The 16,687-nt window shown below is 39.5% G+C and overlaps 1 pseudogene; it reads right to left on the bottom strand.

Moving 5' to 3' along the window:
• Positions 1–4,578: 4,578 nt before the first annotated feature.
• Positions 4,579–5,925, bottom strand: LOC132229645 (ran-binding protein 3-like; annotated as a pseudogene).
• Between the last annotated feature and the right edge of the window lie 10,762 nt (positions 5,926–16,687).

The raw sequence follows: 16,687 nt of genomic DNA on the forward strand, positions 1-16,687 counted from the left end.
TGCTTGGGATCTTCCTGCATTGCTTGCTGACTCTCCATCCTGAGCTCGTAGTTGGCCCAGAGGTGATGGCTGTCCCTCTTCACTGAGGCCGCCGCAACTTGGCAGCAGGGCACACCTCCTCAGGAGAGGGGTCCAATTTCCCCCTGTGATGACAAACAGTATCCTGGATGAGCCCCCAAATTGTAAGAAATAAGGCGAACCCCCAAATTCAGGGGTCCTGGTAGAACACAAAGCATACTCAGGAGCCAGGCAGCAAGGCAAATATCTTTACTCCTGCAGGAGGGTGAGCAAGCACATGGTCTGGGAGCACAAGACACTGAGCAGGTGGTTGGCTCAGCTTTTTAATCCTGAAGCACGTGACCTGTCCCTCACTCTTGATTGGAGTCAGGTGCACATTCTTTCTTGATTGGCTAATTCAAAGGGAGGGGTTGGCCTTTGCCATTTCAAGATGGCAGCCCCCAGTGGAGCTGCAAGTCATGTGGCCAAAATGTTGGCTGCCTAAACTGCTCTTTGACAGAAAAGATGACTTGTTTATTCTCACAGGTAAGAATCAGGACTTAACACTCTAAGATTGGTAGAAATAGTAGAGCAAGGATTTGGGGGCTAAGAATTCAAAGACTCATAGGATATGACCTGTTAATTCTTTATATTGAAAAGTTGATGAGTTTTTCATGAAGTTCCTCTAATAAGCAATACATTTATATACTTGGGTAAGAGTCTTCTGGAATAGTAAAGTTATGCTAATGGAAGGAATAGAATACTAACATCATGTTAATTTAGAAAATAAGCTTTGGGAGAGAGTAGGTAGTTTCATCCTCAAGCTATTATTGTACCCATCATTTCTTCACTGTTTCACTATTTTCCTAATATGCCTGAATTATTCTTATTGCTATAGTTGAAACTGACATGAACTCACATTTTACAGGGCCTGAGGCCTATATAATTTTGCCAGCTCTCTTTTGGAAAAAGAATACAAAATTATGGAAAATAAAAAATTCACATGGCTTTGAAAGTTGCCTTTACCAGTAATATTTATACTGTGAAACCAAAATGTGGGGTATTGAGTCCAAGTTCGTTTTCTCACCAAATCAAAGAACAAAGTCATGGACAAAATGCATTAGTAGAACTGGTTTATTGAGAGCATCCATGCTATTCAGTCTATTAGTCCATGTGTAGAGTACCACATGGTCAGAAGCCCTGTGAGCGCAGGCATGTGCTCCCCTGCACAGGAATGTCAGGAGCCCATTGTGTGTGGGGAGAAGGGGGAGGGTGAGAGGATGTGTGCATCTTTTAATTTAGGGGGTGGATACAGCCTTGCTAGCTCCTAATTGGTCTTTTAAAAAAATTCTGCCTTAATAACATTTTTGGGATTGGTTATATGCCTCAGTGTCTTGTGATTGGTTATCTGAAAGCTGCCGGTCTTGGAAACATTCATACACTTTAAAGTTTGTCTCCTGCATGTTCCCTTACTTCCCCACCCAGTTGGGGTGCCTTAGTAACTCCACCTAGTTGGGTTCCCCAGTTTTATTCCCCCTCCCATGGTCCCAGTCCCTGTCTACCTAGCTTCCCTCTGTCTCCTCACTTGGAGTGATACTTTTACTCCATTATTGTCAGGGTAAACCCATTTCTGTGTAGAATTATATTACAAAACAGTTATATGTCGCACTGGGTTGCAACTTTAGAGACATAGGGTGAAAAATTCTACCGGGGAGAATGAAGTATTTAGAAACAGGACCTGTAGTAGCCTTGGTGAAAATTAATTCAAGATAGTACAAAGATGCAGAAAAATTATGGTAAAGCTTGACTATTAGTGCTATAGTCAGAACTCAAAAAGGATGGGAACCAGTTGACAACCAAGTGGCCAGACTTATAGGTCAGGCTGGGCCAGCCACTCAAGATAAGAAAACCTCAAAAAAGGTGAAGAAAATAAGTTTATTATTTGGGCAAGCACTGTGAGCTGCAGAGATTGAGCAAAGGGAATTAGAAATTCCTTCTAAGACAACCTAATCTCTTTGTGTTCTTCATACACCATTGAGAAGATCTTGATCCCAATGTTAGGCCAACCTCTCGTCTTGATGCCATTATGCTTCATGACAAATAACGAACCAAGTTTATACCCTTCGACTTTAGTTGGTATTTTCAAAATGTTAGTCTTTTTCATATCACCTTTACAATTTAACTATGTACAAGTATTTCATGTCAGACTGTTTAGTTTTGACTACATCAACTATTTTAGACACAAATAGATTTTTTTAAATTTTGTATTATTATTTTTAAAAACATTATCATCTATTATAATTATGCAAAATAAATTTAAATCAAAAAAAGGTTCTAATAATAACAAAGCTTGCTTTGTCTTCTATAAAAGTATAAGTAAGGTGTACAAGACATAATAGGCATATTGACACCTTTGATTTGATCAGAAGATTGATAGATGCTTGAATAATGTTTGTCTTTGTGTTTCAGTTTTTTATTAAATGCATTGCAATATTAGGCAAATGTCCTTCTTTGAAGAAAACACTTAACTCTCGTTATCAAGAAATATTGATATGATAAAATTTTAATCTCTCCACAAAATGGTGTATTTCCTTTCATGTTTGTAGCCCGTATGGCAACTAGAGACATTATAATTATATACAGACTAATAAAATAAGCAGCATCAAATTAAAGACATTAATTCTGACATTACTCTTCATTAATGCATTTCTCTGAATATATATCTTTGTCAGGTAGAGGGTAAGAAAAATATGATAAAATAGTCCTAATCCTGCTGTTACATAACTGACAGTCAAGAAATACTTATGGTACATCTATTATGTTGCAAGTATTATTCTGGCATTAGAAATATAGCAAAGAATAAAATTTCTGCCCTCTATATAACATTGGAAAAATTACACTCACTACATAAGTTGACCACAAAATATATTAATCAAATACATAATATAATATAATGCATATAAATATACATATAAATATAATTATATAACTATATACATAATAAATAAAAATGTTAATATAAATGCAGTGATGGATGCCATCCCTGATACTATGTAATATTATCACCATATATTGCTATTGTGAAGATCAATATCTACCCCAGACATTTTTGTAGAATCAACAATATTTTGAACACTGTCTCCTATTAACCCAACATCTAATAATATGATGTGCCAATTGACACCATTTGCAAAATTTTTTTGCTTGTGTGGGGCTAGGAATATTTGCCAACCTTTACTATGATTACTCATCTGGAAAGACAAGAAGTGATTGAATCCATATTTTATTTTTTTTTTAGTTAAAAGTTTTAATATAGTTTCCAAATACATTTCATTAGACAATCTTACACAAACACTCCAAAACAAACAGGCATTATCTGGTTTTACTTGCCACTAGTTGGCTAAAATGTAAAGCAGAGAAGTGTGACTAGATCTGCTGGGGGTGAGGTGGGTTGTGTTCCAATGGCTCAAGCATGGGCTGCATATGGTCCACCCAAGGTGTGGGGTGTACAGCTTTGGAGACCAGGCTATCTCCCTGCCTATGAGGGTAGGTAGGGCTGGGGAATTTCTTCTGAAATATGAGAGCCCTGTGCTCAGGGACCTTCTTTACAGGCATGTAGTGCCCAGCTAGGCTCTTGGCCATACTCTGGGGTGGGGTGGGCATGACGCCTGCTCCAGTGAATGTTGCCAGTGTTGGTGTGGTGGCCTATTGTCTGAAACCAGTTTTCTGCCCTCTTCAAAGGCCGTGCTAGGGACCCCCTCTGTCTATTGTGGAGGCCCCTGACCCTGGATTGTCTTGGGGGTGAGTGACATCCAGGGCTGAGCAAAAAATGGCCAACAGCAGGAAGCATGTGTGTGCCCAGGTGCCTGATAATGTGTGACCTACGTGAAAGGGACAAGGAGGAGGGTTAGGGGAATGGGAACCTTCATAGATCCAGTGGCCCTTTTCTAGATAAGTCTCTTCAGGCATCAGGCCTACCTCTCAACACCCCTTGATAGCCTGAAGATAACAAGTGGGGGCTGCCCTCCAGCAGTCCTCAGAGCACCCTAGCTCACCATTAAGATCTCAGCACACAAGCTGTGACCATAGGAAGAATGAGAGCACAGGGGCGCCTTAATCTAAAGAACCAAAACCAAACTTTTTTTGGGGGGGAGGGCAATTGAAAAATATATAGCCTGAATCAGACTGTGGGAAATGGGAGATAAAGGTAGTAACAGGACATCCAGCAGGCCCAGTGTTTAAGCTCAAGGGGACAGACCTGGTAGCCTGGGTAGATGGAGGAACCCATGGGCTGGCAGCAGCATGAGAGGGGTGAAGAAACGGGGCGTGCCAGTCCCAGTGAGAAGCTGTGACATCTTAATGTGCCATTTCAATTCAAAGATCCCCAGTCGGCTTCTGAATGGACAGTGCGTATTCAGACTGGCCAACCCAACGGGGCGTGTAGTTCCCCAAGCTCTCGCCTCCACACTGCCAGTGAGGGGCGGGCAGATGGGTGGACAGATGACAAAGCAGCAGGCTCCTGGGCAGCCAGCTCCCAGCGCTATGTGCTCCTGGCCTTCTGTCTGCCTGTCCCCTTCATAGTCAGTCAGTGCAGCCTCCTATGGCCCCCTTCGGAGCCAACGTCATCGTGGTCACTGTCATCCCCGTTGAATGGGGCTGTACCAGGCTTGGGGCAGGTGTTCTGGCTGCACTGGGCCACATACATAGCCGGCCTGCGTCCATAGAGCTGGCTGAAATCAGAAAGTCCACACCCTGGTCCTCCCTAGGCATGGCCATGAAGCAAATGCTCTTCTCACTGGCCTTGTCAATCTGCATCTGGGCCCATAGCTTGGTGTTGATGGCCAGCCGCAGGCTCGCCTCACTAAGGCGGATGAGTGTAATGTCCAGTCATCCGTTGATGCCACGTCGTTGGGGCTGAGCAGTCCTTGGCCAAAGACAAACAGCTTACATTGGATTTGTAATGTGTTGCTCTCTGTCTCCTCCTGGTGATCATTTCCACTTTTTCCAGCAACACTTGTTTTACGTTGCCCTGGTGTAGGCAGCTGCTGATTCGTCCAGGACTCTTTCTCGGGGCGGGGGGGGGGGGGGGTGGGGGGGGGGGAGGCTCCTGGGAGTGGCACTGAGTCCCTGACTCGCACCCGAGTTTTCTCTGGTGGTATCCGAAGTGACCTCATTTAATTTAGTGGGGCCAACATGCTCGCTCACCTTCTGGCCAAATACAAATGCGTTGCAGGTGGCCTCAGCTCTATTGGTTTAGTTTTCTAAAGTGGAGCTGATAGGAGACAGCTGGTCGCGGTTCGATTTCTGAACTGGGGTGTTCGGCATTTCCCCTGTGGGCTGCTTCAGGGTTGTTATTTATTAACTTCGTCCTTCAAGTTCTGCCTGAACACAGACTCTTGCTGTGAAACTTGCTCTTTTTCTCCCAGTTGTCCTCCTCAGAAGTATTGCTAGACTCGTTTCTGGGGATCTCCCTCTTCAGGTGCTGGCACCTTGTCTCTTGGTCTCCGTTTGGGGGCACTGGGAGCCCGGGAGGGGTGGTCCCTGCAGCGGCCGGACGCCGAGCCCGCCGGTGCTGCTGCTGGGAGGCCCTGAGAGGGCCTCTTCTGTGGGGCTGTAGCCCTGCCCTGGAAGCCGGCTCCGCTGTGGCTCCTTGGCTTCTGGCTTGCAGACCTGCGCTGGGTGCCTGGCCATGGATCAGTGTTGGCGGCCTTAAGGGGAACCCACTAATCCTTTCCCCTGGTTCTGAGTCAAAATTGCCTGCAGATGGCTGCAGGAGGTTGATTGGATAAAAACGTTGTTTTTTGATTCTGACTGTGAAGGTGGGAATTGGGTTAAAGAGGACCTCCTTTCTTGCTTGACAGGAGGGCAGTGTTTCCACCTTCCCTGCTGGAGCTGCCAGTGGGCCTCTTCGTTTGCCAGGTGCAGCATTGTGCTTCCTCAGGCCTCCACAAGGCCCCCCACCCCCGCCCCCTGACCTCCATAAGGCTCCCCGCCCCACCTCCCACAAGCCCCCCCTCCTCGCCTCCCATAAGCCCCCCCCCTCCTAGCCCCCCTCCTCGCCTCCCATAAGCCCCCCCCCTCCTAGCTTCCCACAAGTCACCCATGCCCCCCCCCCCCCCCCGCCTGCTTTCTGGGAGGAACTCCTGTGCATGTGTGCACTTTCCAAGCCAATTTTGAGCCCTGAAGTTCACATTTTAATATACTCAAAGCTGATCTTGATATTTTCTACTTCCATCTTCCTTTATCACTCAAGAGTCCCTGGAATGTAAGCCCTTAAAGGTAGGAACTCTTACTTATATTTTTACTAGAGACCCAGTGCATGAAATGTGTGCATGGGTGGGGTTCCTGGGGGTGGCCTGTGGAGATCGGGCCCTAGCTCACGCCCCAGTCTCGCAGCCACGAAGCCCCGCCTAGCACCCCACCTTGGCCTGGCACTGCCCGATCACCCTGTCCCCCTGCTGCCATTGCTGGTCACTGTCTGCGTCTGCAGGGTGATGGGGGGAGGGGGCGAGCCATGCTCACACCTGCCTTGGCCTGGTGCTGCCCGTTCACCTGCTCCACCATCCAGCTGTGGTCCTGCTGTCGGGGCCCATCGGGGCTGGCAGCGCCTCCACTGCCACCCACTGCCACCCGTCGCCGACACCCACCATGTTCTGCACCACCCCCTGGTGGTCAGCACATGTCATAGTGAGCGGTCAAACTCCCAGTTGGTTGAACTCCCAGTCAATGACCACCCGAAGGGACAATTGCATATTAGACTTTTATTATATAGGATTACCAATATATAGAAAATAAACTCTTATTAATAATTGTCTTTGAATAGTGGAGTGAAGGAAGGATAAAGGGCCATATCATGTGAGTGAAATGAAAACTTCACTATGGACAAATAAACTATTTCAGCCTTATTAAACTCCTAATATCCAGGAATGTTAGGAACCAATGGTTTTTCAGATTCAATGTCCACTTCAGAACCCCCTAATTCATGGAGGCACTGTTTTTAAAAATCAGATACTTCACCACTCAAGGCCAGAGTGTTTCCAGAGCACTTAGTAATCAAGCATACTTTTATTTATAGGTTATATTTTATAACATGAAGAGAAAGAAAGATCAAGAGTATGAATCTTAGGTCTCTACAAGAGAACTGATAAGGAAAAATCTATGCTCTGCGACTTCTAACACTATCTCAGTCTTGTTGCTTAATATTCACTGTTTGGTCAGAAGATTTGCTTATGTATCTCATGATTACATTAGCTGAGAATTCTTCATTCCAGTGAGTCACTTGGTTCTAAACTTTGCTTGTGCCCCTGTCACTGTGTTACTGAGATATATAACTCCTCAGTGTGATCTTAGCTTGAAAGTGATGCAGTTGCTTATTCTTGCCTCTTATGTCATTCCCAGTTTCTTCTTTGCCAACTCCATATCCTAATGCCTGTCTTTGCTAATCTTTAACACTTTCATGTGGATACTCCTCACCCATACACAGTGAGGCAATGTCTCCTAAGGGTTTGAAGTTGAAGATTGCTGCACAGCAGAGGATAAGTTCTTCTGGACATGCTAGGAGGCCTAATTACTTCTTGTGGCAAACCTTTGTTGCTAAGTATCAATTAGTGTGGTTTTTACCTTGATTCTAATATCCTTGATGTTTTGCTGGAGATGGAATAGAATGATATTTGAGGTTAACAGTTGACTTCAGGATGTGTTTGCTGTCTCATCCCATCCTCAGAGACACCCTTTGTAGATTTTCTGACATTTACAACAACCTTTGAACGCTGGTAATGTCAGTTAAAGAGTTTAACCTTAGCTCCTGACTACTGAGAATTTTCCTTTAAATCATACCCACAAATTTTTACTATCTGCCTCAAAACAAACAAAAATTTTCTTGTTTTATAGAAAAAAAAATAAAAAGCACGTAGAAGATGTGTAATTTGGGTGAATGATGTCTCATCTCTCTTCTATTAAAACTTTTTTTTGCTAAATTTTTTTCAGCTTTTGTAAATTCTCAGCATATACATAACATTATATATGTTTAAATATAAAACATGTTTATATTTAATATATATGGCATATATCAGATATAAATATTTACATATTTATATATGTATCTCTACAAATCTGAATGTAATGTGTATTTCATTTTCTTCAGCTATTTATTCTTTTCTTCATGAATGGAAAATGGATAGAAGAAATGTACATAATTGTGGTTGTATATAAAGTGAACCTAATATTTATATACAATTTGGGGAATTCCTTAGTATTTAGAAGAGAGAACCCAAGCAGCAGAACATGAAGTGATTAGAAAGGTAAGGAAGGATTCTGAATTAAAGGAATAGGTGTGAAGTCTATGGACCAAAAGTGCAATATGGTATAATGGGATTATGTATTGTGCCAGATTCAGTAATTAGTGGATGATGACAAAAATAATGGATATGAACTGACAGACTCATCGACAACAGTTTTATGGAGATAAGTCAGAAGCACTGTGTGGCTAATATTTATTGGGAGACTAATGAGCTCAAGGTTTCAATAGGATGCTGCTCTCTATAAAGTTATTTGTTCTGTACTGAGCTCTCTTACTGATGGCAGCATCTGATATAGAGGCTAAGAAGTAGTAGGAACCCCAGAATGTGTATAAGATCAGATTATGTGTCCATATGATTGAGGCAAGTAATGCACTGGTCTTGAATCTGTATTTATATGATAACCATGCTATTTTTACTTATATTCTACATTTGTTTTTGTACTGGTATGTGTACTGGATATTCTTTTGAGGCCAATGGCAAAAGCTAAGTATTCTGTAAGTTAGCCTTCTTTTATTTAAGAATTTTAAATTTTATTTTTCAATTACAGTTTACATTTCGTATTGTTTTGTATTAGTTTCAGGTGTACAGCATAGTGGGTCTACAGCCATACTTTACAAAGTGTTCTCCTCAATATTTCCAGTACCTACTTGGTACCATAGATAGTTTTTACAATATTATTGACTATATTCCCTATGTTGTACTTTACATCCCATGACAATTTTGTAACTACCAATTTGTACTTCTTATTCCCCTCACAATTTTTACACAATCCTCCAACCCCCACCCCTCTTGCCTGGCAACCATCAGTCTGTTGTCTGTGTCTATGAGTCTGTTCCAATTTCGTTCATTTATTTGTAAGTTAGCCTTTTGTTGTTAACCCTGCTGAGTCACCTGTCAGTCAATGAGGGAATCTTCCTGCCAACTACATTTACCAACCAGCCTAGTTCTGGTTGCAGTAAATACAAACAGTCCTCGCTTTGTAAATAATAAATGCACATCATGACAGTGACCGATCATGTCACTTCTTTCAAGGTCTCATTGTCACTGTGTATTTATTATTCAGTCACACATGGAAAGCAAAGCTATAGTAATGTTGCTTCTTTGTTTCCCCTGATAAATGCAGGTGACATTTTGTAAAGATGGATAATTAAAACAGGGAATTGGCCCTAACCGGTTTGGCTTAGTGAATAGAGCGTCGGCCTACAGACTGAAGGGTCCCAGGTTCGATTCCGGTCAAGGGCATGTGCCTTGGTTGCGGGCACATCCCCAGTAGGGGGTGTGCAGGAGGCAGCTGATCGATGTTTCTCTCTCATCGATGTTTCTGACTTTCTATCCCTTTCCCTTCCTCTCTGTAAAAAATCAATAAAATATATTTAAAAAAATAAAACAGAGAATTGGCCAACAGAGTTAAAAGTGTAGCAAGGAAACAAAAAGTGATAATGCTGGAAATAAAATTGGAATCTGAGGTAAATAGAATTCTAGAATAACAAGAGATTCTAGAAGAACTTAATACAGGCCAATTTATCCATGTACATGAGAAAAGTGGTTGTGATAAAATGGAGGAAGGTATCTCAGAGGCAGTGACACTGGCAACAATCTTCACATTAAAGAAACTTTGGATATATTTCATGACTTTTTAAAAATTTATATATATATGCATTTTAATATATAGTATATATCAGCTATAAATATTTATATATTTATCTTTACAAATATGAATATAATATATATTTCATTTTCTTAAGTTATTTGTTGTTTTCTTTATGGATGGAAATGGATAGAAGAAGTGCACATAATTGTGGTTGTATATAAGGTGAACCTAATATTTACATACTATATATATATATATATATATATATATATATATATATATATATACTCATATATTGTTGATAGTTTTATAGATATCTTCCATTTCTGCCCTTTATCCCCTCCCTCCCAGTCTTCCCCAACTTATTGTCTGTGTCCATGGACTATGCATATGACATGGAAAGGATAAAATGAAAGCTGGTCAAAACTTGGAAGGGGTGTTGAAGCAGGAAAGCAAGCATAGGGAACAGAGGCCCTGGGCTCTCCCCTTCCCTCCCTATCTAGGCTAGAACACTACTAGTACAGACAGCCAGAACTTGTGGCTAGAGCCAGCTGTGGGCAAACTACGGCCCGCGGGCCGGATCCAGCCCGTTGGGCTGTTCTATCCGGCCCGCGGAGCCGAAAGAGCAGAGAGTTCTCTTGCTCTCCCCTCCGCTCCTTCACCAGCAGCAGTGTTAACATGTATTAGTTCACACAAACACTCCATCCATGCTTTTGTTCCAGCCCTCCGGTCTAGTTTAAGAACCCATTGTGGCCCTTGAGTCAAAAAGTTTGCCCACCCCTGGCTAGACACTTGTCTCCCATTGCTCTCCTCCCAATTTCCTGGGGTAAAAAATAGTTGAGACAAACAAAAACCCGTCTCTGCCAGAGTTGGCAGATATGTTGCCCTACATCACAGCTTTGAATTCACTCTGCCCTCCAGATCACTATACAGTTTCAAGAAAACCAAAGAAAGAGCCACCATCCAGAGAGGAGGGAATGAAATAAGTTTCGCTACCCACCACCACACCGACCACCACAACCTAAACATCAGAGACCAGGAACCACCCCCATTCCCTCTGCCTGCCCATTGCTGATAAGAACTCCTTCCAGACCCCTTAGGGGTGACTTGCTCTCTGAGTTTGCCCTCACTTTCTTCTTGAGTGTGTACTTTCGCTTTTATAGAGCTGCTGTTTTGCTGAATCTCTCTTCCTAGAACTTGAATTTTTTCTTGTGTGGTGACAACAACCTGGACACAGACACTGGGTTGAGGCCTCCCTTGGCCTCCCCATGAGTCCTCCAGTCTCAGTATGACTAGGCATAGGAAATATTCTCATTCCATATAGCATCATAAGAAGGCAAGCACTAGTGAAACTACTCCTGACATGTTTTTTTGCAAAGAGACAAATCACTTTAATTCTTAATGTTTCTAATGTTTTAAATTATAGTGTACAAAATAAATATTGGTTTTATATTTTTTATGTCTTTATACGTTTACTAGTGGCCCAGTGCACAAAATTCATCAATCTGGGACCCCTCGGGGGATGTCCGACTGCTGGTTTAGGCCTGATCACATCCCTCTCGCAATCTGGAACTGCTGGCTCCTAACTGCTCACCTGCCTGCCTGGCTGATCACCCCTAACCACTCTGCCTGCCAGCCTGATCAACCCCAACTGCTCCCCTTTCCAGCCTGATCACCCCTAACTGCCAGCCCCTGATGGATTGATTGCTCCCAACTGTCTGTCCCCCCCACCCCCCCCCGCCCCCCCCGCCGCCACCGGCCTGCTCACCCCCAACTGCCCTCTCCCATCTCTGCCTTGACCCCACCACCATGGCTTTGTCTGGAAGGACGTCTGGAAGGTCTCCCAGAAGGTCACCCAGTCTAATTAGCACATTACCCTTATATTAGTATAGATACTTGAGAGTGAGAGAGTTTTTAATGTTTTCACAAATATTTTTAAAGGTTATGGAATTGTGTATTATAGATTTTTTCCATTTTAGTAAGATTACTTTGTACAGTTTAGCTAATACAGTCATTTTTATGGCACTGCACCATTACATACAGAGATTGCCTATATTTTAATATATATACATATTATCTAATATGAGATTTACAGTGTATTACAAATTAAGGCTTTTGCTTCCAAATAAAATGTTAATAGCATTAATGACTTGGAGATTGACAGATAAATATCTAGAAGAAAAGCTATCGGAAATACACCTATGTATTACAAGTAGTGAAAAAAATTACTATGCTTACCTTGGAGACTATATTAAACAAAACATAATTATTTTTCTCTCCCTTTTTTCTAACATAATTTTGCTAAATAATTTACTTTTATGCACAATTTTAAAACACTGATGGTTTCATAAACTAGGGCAGCAAATGCATGCACTTAATAATATTTTTCCATTTGTACTATAATACAGACTCAACTGGCAAAATATCATTGGGGGATAAATATAAAGGATAGAAACTTTTTGTTGCCCTCTAAAAATGATCCTATTCTACCACTTTTACTACTACTACTATTCTTTATGCCTTTGGTGTAGCTGTTTTCTCTCTTTATGAAGTGGTGGATAATTCTATTTTTGTTTCTGAATATCAGGGGTGGGGAACCTTTTTTCTGCCAAAGGCTATTTGGATATTTATAATATCATTAGTGGGCCACACAAAATTAGCAACTTAAAAATTAGCCTGCTATATTTAATTACCTCACCTATAATGCCTGGGAAGGGCCAGACCAAATCATTTCTCAGGCCTTATATGGCCCCAGACTGGAGGTTCCCCTCCCCTGCTGTAAATGATTCTGGTAGGAATATCAAAACAATTCACCTAAAAAATAATCAAGAACAGGGGATTGCCAAGGGCGGGAAGAAAAAAAGAAAAGAAAAAAGAAAAGGAGACATATGTAATACTCTTTGTAATATTTTAAGCAATAAAACAATTTTATAAAAAAGAACATACACCTGCTTTTGTTCATTCTTTTCCTAAATTTCAGTTTGGATAGCCAATGAAGCAAGGGCTTCCTGATTCTAAACCTTCCTTGCTATGAAACCCAGAGCCTCTTTCTGTACAGTAGAAAGGGACTGAGATGAGGATAATGATTCTCTATGCAACTAAAGCAGCCTCTCATCATTATTCCTGACCACAGCCATAGTATTACAAAGCATTTGAGCAATAGCAGGAGATCTTCAGAGAGACTCCCCATGTTTCTTGGGTCATAGTAGGCTTTGTCAGAAGCCATGTTGAAACTTTAATGTATTTATGAATGCATTAAAAGAGAAGTTGAATATCCATGCATACACTCATTAGAATTTGATTAAGTCCCATGGTTGTGCAGAATCTTTGACTCTTATTCCATGTTCTTAGGTGCTCATGAAATATCACCTTATTTTCTTAGTAACTTATTAAGAAAATCCTATTTAGTCATATGCTACTGGGATAGGGCTATCACATTAGGTACAGAACACCTTCTTAAATTTGAATTTCATATAAACAACAAAATTTAGTATAAATATGTCTTATGGATTATTTGGAGCATACTTATATTAAGGCTTCAGATTTCTTTTTATCAAGACCTAGACTATTGGAGTAAAACAGATTCATACATTTTGTTATCAACTTATTCTGATCAACTTGTTCATTTGAAAACACAAACATACAAACTGTAGTGATTTGAGATGAACTAAATATATGGTATTTCTCTCTCTGTCTCTGTCTGTCTGTACATCACATATAATGTATAAATAAAAGCAAAAAGTATAAATTTTATAACAATGAACATTTTTTGTTATTTTAATCTTATTAACATTTTAAAGCATGTTCCAATATAGTTAATTATTATTACCAAAACTCTACTTTCAAAAAGATTTGAAATAGATTTTTATCATTCCATGTCCACAGAATGAGAGTTAAGTTATTACAGGCCACCAAATCCATAGTGCAAAATTGTGTCTTTTTCTTTATCTCTAACTCTACAGTTCCTCAAGTCTTGTCCCATTTGAAGTAAAGATTCCACTTAGCTCTCAAAAAGTCTAAGTGAGAATGAGGAAAACTCAAGTTTCACTTATTTATGTCTCATCATCTTGAAGAACATTTGGGTATTTAAAAAGATGGCAGATATATTTAATAAAAGCACCCAGATCTTGGTTTTAAACAACATTCTTTAATAAAAGCAGCCAAAGATTTTTTTAAGGACTAATTGATTCCAAGACTGGAACAAGAAAAATATAATAGGAACTTGGAGTATCTTGGCCAGAAAGTATGGAAGTGCTTAACAAAAGATAGACATCTGTTCATAGAAGACAGTAACCAACCACAAGCAGCTCCTAATAATCAAAGGTAGAACAATTTGAGCAAAAAATGTTAGCATTATTCCGCAGTAAAGGAAAAGATAAGGTAGGTATATAGATAAAATATTCATATAGGAAATTGGCCTAATATATATGATATAAGCAGGGAAACAAGAAGTTATTTCAAACTCTTGAAATGTATTACCTAAAATGTAAACATATCACATTTATCTTAATCTTTTAACAATCTAGGTAGTAGGCTAAAGGATAAAATCATAAGTTCTGTATGTTAATCATATTAGAAGCTGTAAGATAAAGGGGTGTAAAGATGGGGAGATAAGATCAGGGTAGCAGTGATAAGAAGGAAGTGACATTTCTGAGTGTTATTTTGTATAGCTCTGGTTCTTAAAACCACAGCAATGTGTTTCATAACTCTCTTCCCACCCCCCAAATAAACAAACAGTTACAGCCCATCTGAATGTTGGGGAAACAAAAGCAGTATATATGTACACTAAAAATAAAGCCTAACTAAATTAAAAATTTAAAACAATATTGTAGTGGTTGGAAAGAAAATAAATAGCCTTACTAAGTTTAGAGAACAGTATTTTAATTGGAAGCATAAATATAATGTGAGCCATACATAAATGTTGTACTAAATATGTTTTTCACAAATAGATGGATATATAGGTAGGTAGCTGGAAAAAGAAATACAGATGTGTGCTATGCATGGATTAGTATATATGCATACATTTCCTGGCTGAGTCCATTGAGAAGGCATAGAAGCAATGACATTCCAATAACAATAATTTTACCTATTGTAAGGATCTTGGTTTTAAGCATCATTCTTTAATATAATGAACCACAGATTCTTAAGAACTAAATAATTTCAGGGCTTGGGTAAGAAAAAATATAATAGGAATATTATAAAATAGTATGTTGGCCAGAAAGTATGGAAGTGCTCACTAAAAGATGGGCATCTATTGACAGAACACAGTAGCCAACTACAAGGAGCTCCTAATAATCAAAGGTGGAACAGTTTGAACAATAAAATAAATAATGATGTTATTTGATTTTAACCCATGAAATACAATGAATATATGAGTATGCTTATAAAATATAATGAGTATATATTATTTATAATGATATCAATCAATAAATAAGTGGACTGGATATCTTAGCCATCCAATTAAGTTTTCTTTTTTTTCATGTAGGGGAGAATCTTTGTTGTTATATCCAATGGCCACCTCTGAATGAAATAGTGAAAGTGTCTTAGAATAACATGGTATACAGTGTGGAATTTTTTGATGTCTAATATATGACTGAAATATCTAGTTATATATTCTTTAATATAGACTATTACTTGAATATATACAAACACACATACTATATAGGCAACTCGAGAACAAAATTATATCAAAGAGACATATGACACTAGTATTTGCAGAAGTATACAGTGTAATTCTATAAATCATGCATAATGCATGATTTCAATATTGCTTTGCTAAGGGACGCTATGTAATTCAGGCCACTGCCACTATAAGGGGAGGACATATATGGGTATATAGATCAAGTATCAAGCGTTATCCAAAGTTTTTCTTAATGAAACCTAAGCTACTATCAATAGTTTTCTTTAACAAAAAGAAATTCAAGCTTATATTAAGTTTTAGGAAATATTACCATTTAAAACCAAAATTTAAGAAAATAAATACTTTTAAAAATCAATATAACTTTTAAATTTCAGTCTGTAATACAAATAGAGATTCAGAAAATAGCCATTTCTTATCAAAATGGTTTTCTTTTTGTACTCATAAAAACCCATGCCAGTTTATTTCCTTATTTTATAAAAGCAGACAACAAAATAGAAGATGAAGAAAGAAGTACTTATCTTTCTAATATTAATGATGTTTTTTGCAGGTGGTTAAAAAAAGTTATTGCTAAATCCCAATAAATATGTTTCTGCCTAAACTTTAAAACAAAAATTCAGTGTACTATTGTCACCCTAATAAAAATTTGAATAGTGAAAAAAATCAATATCACTTTTATATTCATCTGCTTTTGCCATTGGCATCACAGCCAGGTCAAAAGCATATACATTTTAAACCATTCTTCAGAGTCAAAAGAAATTGTATGCCTGTTACATTAACCATTCTGAATTTATTTTGCTGGCCTCACTTTCCAGTTTTTTAACAGCTTTGTGAGAGATTGCTTGTTTTTCATTAATATCCAGTCTTTCAATTTTTCATAGTAACAGTTATAACTGGCCTCACAGTTGACCAAATTAAACACTACGTTTTTCAGTTTCCATGCATTTGGTTGTGGACATTTTACTAAGTTCTCATCAGCAGAAATGAACAAGATTGAACTACCATCAGGTGTTTTTCTTAAAAGGAATTAGCATATGCTTCTTAATTCCCTTCTCCCTTCCCCATGATTTATAGGGGACTTATATTAAAAAAAAAAAGGAGTTGCTTATTTGGACTAGGACATGGAAGTCACATATTGAGGATTATAGTGCCATTCTCCTA

This window comes from Myotis daubentonii, chromosome 3 (genome assembly GCF_963259705.1).
Source record: "Myotis daubentonii chromosome 3, mMyoDau2.1, whole genome shotgun sequence".
Taxonomy (NCBI): Eukaryota; Metazoa; Chordata; class Mammalia; order Chiroptera; family Vespertilionidae; genus Myotis; species Myotis daubentonii.